Here is a 7,811-nt window from a genome sequence, read left to right on the forward strand (position 1 = left end):
CATCATGAATTCCTTTAATATTAATATAAATTCTGGCCATGTCTGTGTAGCAGTGCAGATTATATGCTGTCAGCTCCTATAGAACGTATAGTAGATAATACAAGGAGCATTGTAATATATTTCATATGATACCCGATTGGACACAGAGAATTGTGCACTCTATTGTTCTATTCGACATTTTATAATTGAATATGTTTCCTTCTGTATGTCTCTCTATTTACCATATTTGGGATGTGGGTAATTTTGGTAGTATGGGAATCTCCCATTTATGCGTTTTATGTCTTTATGCTTTATTTTAAATAAAAAGTGCTCTTTCTTTTTCCTCAGAAGGATTTGTCATAGGTCTCATGATGAGGGGATTTTTGACATGGTGACTCCGGTCATGACAGACAACTGACATTATTTTTTGGGAATACTTAATTACATTATTAGTGCCATGTTGTATTTGCCGGTTCGGGTGACTGAATTTTCATTTAATTATTTGCTCGAAGTTAAGGACAGTCTTTGCCCTTCACTTCTTAATTCTTTTTTTTTTTTTACTTTGACAATGTTCAGTTTGGGAATAAAACTACTCTCGGTAGAACGCGAGTTTCGTCTAGCCTTTGATATATTTGAGCTACGACATGAGAGAGAGAGAGAGAGAGAGAGAGAAAGAAAGAGAGAGAGAGAGAGAGAGTAGAGAGAGAAGAGAGGGGGGGGGTTGGGGGGGGGGTGTTTAGGAAACGGGAATAATTATTCCTAGGTGGACTCCATTGAACAGGGATGACGGTGCTGCTTTTAAAGGTATATGATTCTTGTATTCTGAAGTTTAGAGTTTGGATAATTGAATAAGTCGGGAGAAGGAAGGATGACACACATACACACACACGCATATATATATGTATATATATATATATATATATATATATATATATATATATATATATATATATATATATATATATATATATATATGTGTGTGTGTGTGTGTGTGTGTGTGTGTGACGCACGAACGAAGTATTCTCATACGACCACCCCTGTAGATGATGTCACTCACGGTCACGTAACGAGTTCATTACACAAAAAGAGTTCGTGGCGTCACACATCACTTATTTCATAACTCTTGATCTACACATAACAGGGCTTTCTACATTCTATATTTTCCCTCTCCATTAACTGTCTCAAGAGATAAAAACTATTCCTCAGTAGTTCCGCCCATTGGAACAAACTCACACACAAACACTGACTGCCTGAGAGGAAGGAAGATTCCATCGGGAAATTTCCACAGCCGCTAACTTAGCAACTCTATTCAGGCGACGTTTGACTCACTAACTTAGTAAGGACATGCTTTAACGTTTGACATCACAATTGCGAAATATATGTATATATAGGTGTGTATATATATGTGTGTATATATGTGTAATATATATATATATATATATATATATATATATATATATAATATATATATATAATATACATACGTATATATATAATATACATATATATATACACACCTATATATCATCTATTTCGCATTTGTGATGTCACATTAAAGCATGTCCTTTCTAAGTTAGCGGCTGTGGAAATTTCCCGATGGAATCTTCCTTCCTCTCGGTTAGGGTCAAATCTGTTTAAGTTTGTGACCGTGTGATATCCGATTATCCTAGATTATCTCTTTTAATTTTTACCCTTTTGACAATTAACCATCTGGTATTCTTGATCTTGTTGAGTATCTGAGACCTTTCTCTCCAATTGTATTTCATTAGCTTCTTGACAATGTCTTAGTAAAGACGAAAGCGCTTGGATTTCTGACTATCATTTTCCTATGGTATTCGCTTATTTATGAAGTCACGTGCATCTACTGTGATTTTTTAAGCATTAGATATATATATATATATATATATATATATATATATATATATATATATATATATATATATGTGTGTGTGTGTGTGTGTGTGTGTGTGTGTGTGTGTGTGTGTGTGTGTGTGTGTGTCTGTGTATGTGTGTGTGCGTGCGGTACACATATATAATCTATATATTGAAACAGACACTCACTCTCGCAGGTGTAACTTCCTTGAGTTTTTGTGACATTCTCATTCATTAGACAAGTAGTATTGGGCGAGTCGCATTCATTGATATCTGAAAGTGGAAAATATGAAAGCAAGGTAATTTCTAGATGAGTATAAGAGAAAATAAAGCAATCGCTCATAAAAACAAGTTCAAATATGCCTGAAATAAATGTCAAAATACTAAAAAGCTCTATATGGTTATATCGTCTTCTTGTTTCGTGATGGTTCGTGTAACTCGAAATTCTTTTAATGATTTTCACAGACTGGTGTTGGGAGTGCTGCTGAAAGATCGCGGTGTTCTATGGCTTCAGTCTTAGGAGTGCCAAGATGGATTAGGCACCTATCCTCTATTCAGATTCCTCGGAGTAGAAGTCGTATTCACAAAACTGCAATTGTCTTGTGAGTTGATTAAAGATTTCCAGTAGGTCACGTTGCCATATTCAGTTTTGTGCCTCCCCAAAGGTGGCCTTTACTTGTTATAATTTCGTTAACTATACACTCAGTCACCTTTCAATTAACGCGAGGGTTACGTTCCTGGAAAGCTCGCGTTAATTAAGAACGCGTTATTTAAACATATTTTTCCCATAAGAAATAACAGTAATAAGGGGGGTTACGTTCCTGGACTTTGGGAACTCCGTACTTTTTTGACAACCACGAATTGGATAACAGCAACTTCCATTTGCCTGTATTTCAACCACTGTACGATAGTAAACAATCACCGAAGCGACGTTATAAACTACGCTGTGTAGAATAGGACTTATATATCTTTATGTAAGCTTGTATTACGATGAAAGCAAGTGAAAATAGCGAACGGAATCACGTCTTTTTTTATGTAATAATCATGCTCCCAACGCAATCTGTTAACGAAAAAAATAATTTAGTTTGCAACGAGACTTATTCAAGTCACACGTCGACTTAAAATTCGTCGTTTAACGAAAAATAACTTTGTCACATATAAGTAAAGTATCTAGATATTCGTTTATGCTAGCTAGAAGCAAGAAAATTCGCACAGAATTGAGAAAAATACGGCGAAATAAACTCGTATTCGCCATCAGCTGATTTCCAAACCAAAACATTGACGGCTATGTTATTATTATAAATACATAATATGAGAATACATACAATATTATTGGATACAGTGAAGTAATGTATAACCTTTTAAAATTTTCTTGGAAAAGATGCCTCTTCGTTACGTTTGTAATTATACGTAGCCCATCAGCAGCCAGACATCGCCCAATTATTCCAATGTCGGAATGAAGCCGATTCTTGTTTCGTGTCCACTTATTTATTTATTTATTATTTATTTATTTATTTATTTATCTATTTATTTGTCCTGAATTTTCACTGTCAGAATGTATTAAACCTCCAGAATTGGCTTTATACTAATTACTGTACCGTACACGTTGTATAGAGTATACTGTATAGGCTACGCTACTGTATTCGTATGTATACAATATACCATAGTATATGGTAGGCTACGGGAATACATGTACTATGTAGGTCAAGACGAAAAAGAAAAACAGAGCAAATCTCTCGCCACTATTAATAAATGAAGTGTTTCGCTTTATTGATAAATACAATACATAGCCTTTTGCTTCATTGCTAATTCGTGTTAAATCGAAATATTCGCGTTTTTTTAAATTTTTAAAATATTTTCTAGCTTGCGTAAATTGAAAACGCGTTAATGAAACCCGCGTTAATTGAGAGGTGACTGTACGAGTGCACAACTGGATGGCAGGTTGCAGAGGTCAAAGTATATAGGGTGTACTCACGAGGCGGTACTAAAACCTATCCCCGCCCCTTGTGAAACGTCATCAGTTACAGAAGGACCATATCTTTATGAAAACTATATTTACTATAACATTTTCATATAACTATTTTTGCGATGGCGTTTTTTTATATAAATTTTCCTCTTATTGCATGTTTCCATATTACGTTAAAAAACAAAGAATGTTCTTTCAAATGATATATGGCACATTACAATTACGATTACTTTCAAACCCGCAAGCGCGCACAGAAAAAATTATCTACGCACAAAAAATGTGCAATGACTTCATCCGTCAGCCTACATACATTCACGTTTCGTAGCGTACTGACTAAGGAATGATGATAGAAAGAACCTGTAATAGTGGATTAGAAAGCTGATAAAATTTACAATATAATGCATAAATAAACCTAATAGGTGTTCTCAGAAAATTTCGAGGAATTCTAGGTCAAAGACGGACCAAAATTTTAAATTTTATGAAATATTTACCACATTATTCTTACATAATTTTTCATCTTATTACATTTTGCCGTATACCATGTAAAAGTACAAAGAATGCCCTTTCAATTGGTATATGACGCATTACAATTACAATTATTTTCAAGCCCATACTTGCGCACAGAAAAAATTATCTACGCACGCAAAAATTATAAAAAAAAAAAATTAAGCGTTCCTGGGAGATCTAAAATCTAGCCCCGCCCCTTGTGAAACGTCATCAGATACATCCAGCCAAACTGACGAATACCTTTTTGTACTTTTTTTCGAAAATATTATAATCGTTTGAGGCATCCATAATTAATACCTTTATGTATACAGTTTGTGTTATAATGTAACTTATGTGTTTCGGAAGTATATTTATGTGATATGAAGTGCTAATGAGAAATTTGCTTGGAAACTGTGTTCCCTGTATCAATTGTATTCATTATTTATTCCTTCCTTGATACCTTATATCGTATATGATGTAATTCTTATACTTTTGATATTGTTTTCTTTTTGTGGTCAAGTCGTGCAAATGCAACTGCATTTTTTACACTGCCTGTATCCACACTTTCTTTGTATTTATTGCATAACAATAAGTATTCTTAATAATATTTGGAAAAAATAATTAATCTATCATTCCAACCTTTAGCATAAAAAAGTTGCTTTTCAAAGTGAGGTATGAACACAGTGACAGAACTAAATACATTTCCTAAGAATTATTTAAAAGCTTGATAATATTACTACCCGAGAGAGAGAGAGAGAGAGAGAGAGAGAGAGAGAGAGAGATTGTCATGTTATAAAAAATGGACTTGAAGAGAATACAGCAAGCCAGTATATAGTAAGTAAACCTCTTAACGCCGAAGGGGTATAATAAAAATCGTCTCCTGTATGCCGAGGGGTCTGGGAGTGAGCGCCGAAGCGGAAAAAACATTTTTTTCAAAAAATCACAGCGCGCTTAGTTTTCAAGATTAAGAGTTCATTTTTGGCTCCTTTTTTTTCATTCCCTGAAGTTTAGTATGCAAACCATCAGAAAAAAAATCAAAAAAAAATATCATTATCATATAAATAATGCGATATATGATAGCGCGAAAACTAAAATTTCATATATTATTTGTATCAATCGAAATCTAGCTGTGGCAAAACGGTTTAAAGCTAACGAGTTAAATTTTTTTTCGTTGTATTGTACACTAAATTGCAATCCTTTTGGTATATAACATTATTGTAAACGATCAAAGCAACACAAAATGATGATAAATGACCGAATATTACTAGACTGTAAGAATTTTTAGCTTACAATTGCGTTTTACGACTATTTCGGTAGAGTCAAAGTTGACCGAACGTGGTTTTTTTTTCTATTTATCGTGATTTATATGCAAATATTTCGAAAATGAGAAAAGCTACAACCTTCAATTATTTATTGTTGTATTCTACATGAAATTGCGCACATTTTCATATATAAAACCTTTATGTAACAGCTAATTTAAAATGGTGCAAACATTACGACAACCGCACGAAAAAATTTATCGGAAGTGTTACCGCGCGGACGTAAGGAAAAAGTTTTTTTTTTATATAAATTCACAATAATCGAAATACTGTGTTAGTAGAATCTTCCAATTTGTTGCAAAATGAAGTTAAATAATTTAATATTACTAGAATATAAGATTTGTAGCTTACAATTGCGTTTTCGACCATTTCGGTAGAGTCAAAGTTGAACGAAGGTTGAAATTTTGGCACTTATCGTTATTTATATGCAAATATTTCAAAACTGTTAAAAGCTACAACCATAGGTTGGTTTTAGTTGTATTGTGCATGAAATTGCGCACATTTCCATATCTAAAACTTTATGTAACGGCTAATTTAAAATGGTGCAAACATTACGACAATCGCACGAAAAAAATTTATCGGAAGAGTTACCGCGCGGACGTAAGGAAAAAGGTTTTTTCATAAATTCACCATAAATCGATATATTGCGCTAGAGACTTCTAATTTGTTTCAGAATGAAGGTAAATGATTGAATATTACTAGAATATAAGATTTTTAGCTTACAATTGCGTTTTTCGACCATTTCGGTAGAGTCAAAGTTGACTGAAGGTTGAAATTTTGGCACTTATCATTATTTATACGAAATATTTCAAAACTGATAAAAGCTACTATCATGAGTATTTTTTGTTGTATTTTCCATGAAATTACGCACATTTTCATATATTATTCTTCATGTAACAGCTAATTTAAAATGGTGTAAAAATTATGTCAAGGTGACGAAATAATTTCTGAATATGTGTCTTGATACTTTTTAGTGCGATAAGAAAAAATTCGCGCTTGCGCGCCTGCGTAACGATTGTAAACAAAACAACGCCTTGATCCGTGAGCTCCCAGCATCCCTCAAGGACGTGATTCAAAAGTTTTCGGCTGGTAGGCCTATAAGTATTTTTCCGCGAATTTTTAAAAAACTTTTTCATCGATGTTTAATATGTCCAATCGGCACCCGACAATTTATGTCGACGTTTTAATATGTCCCAATCGGCGTAAGAGGGTAAATAACTAAGTAAAGAATAAAACATATGGAAGGACAAAGCTGGAGTAGCTATGTGTGTTCAAACTGGTATATTTTATGTGCAATAAAACAGGCTTGGTGACTAAAGGAGAGAATGGGTATTAAAGATAATCAAACATGTGACCTCTCTACGATTTTATCAAGGTTTTTATGAAAAACACCATGCGATATGGATTAAATGTATAAAAACTAAGGGTTCTTTAAGTAATTCAGTGGAGAAGCCCGGGTAGTGTTACTCTTGTGACGTCACAGTATTAGCTCCGCCCCCATTGCTGAGTTGAGCAGACCCATATACTTTGAATGTGTATTAAAAAACATCAAGCATGTGACCTCCTTACAGATTTTATCAAGATTTTATCAAAAACACCATGCAATATGGATTAAATGTATAAAAACTAAAGATTCTTTAAGTAATTCAATGGAGACGCACGGGAAGTGTTACTCTTCTGACGTCACAGTATTAGCTCCGCCCCCACTGCCGAGTTGAGCAGACCCTATATAATTTGACTCTGGTAGGTTGGACTGTTATTGACTCTACATGGCGATACACGTCTTTGTGGCGGCCATCGGGACTGACTGCGGGGCAATCGTCTTGACCCAGTCGGTACAGTGTCAGAGATAGTAATGAACTCATCTCACCGATCGGCGGCCTGTTTCAAATGTCCCCTTCACATGGCATCGTTATGCCAGAAGCTGATTGGTTATTCTGGGTCTCTAGACACAAGGGCCAATCAGGAAGGGACATCGAGATATGTGGTACTCTTCTGAACTTCCCAAGCCACGCCAACCACTAACGTCTTTGGCGGTTGTCTTGCATTGTTGCTGCACATACAAACAGTGTCACTGACAATGGTTTCAAGGGACTTCAGAATATCACGGAGAGAGCATATTCAAAACTGTAATGAATCAGCTAATATATATATATATATATATATATATATATATATATATATATATA

This window comes from Macrobrachium nipponense, chromosome 11 (genome assembly GCF_015104395.2).
Source record: "Macrobrachium nipponense isolate FS-2020 chromosome 11, ASM1510439v2, whole genome shotgun sequence".
NCBI lineage: Eukaryota > Metazoa > Arthropoda > Malacostraca > Decapoda > Palaemonidae > Macrobrachium > Macrobrachium nipponense.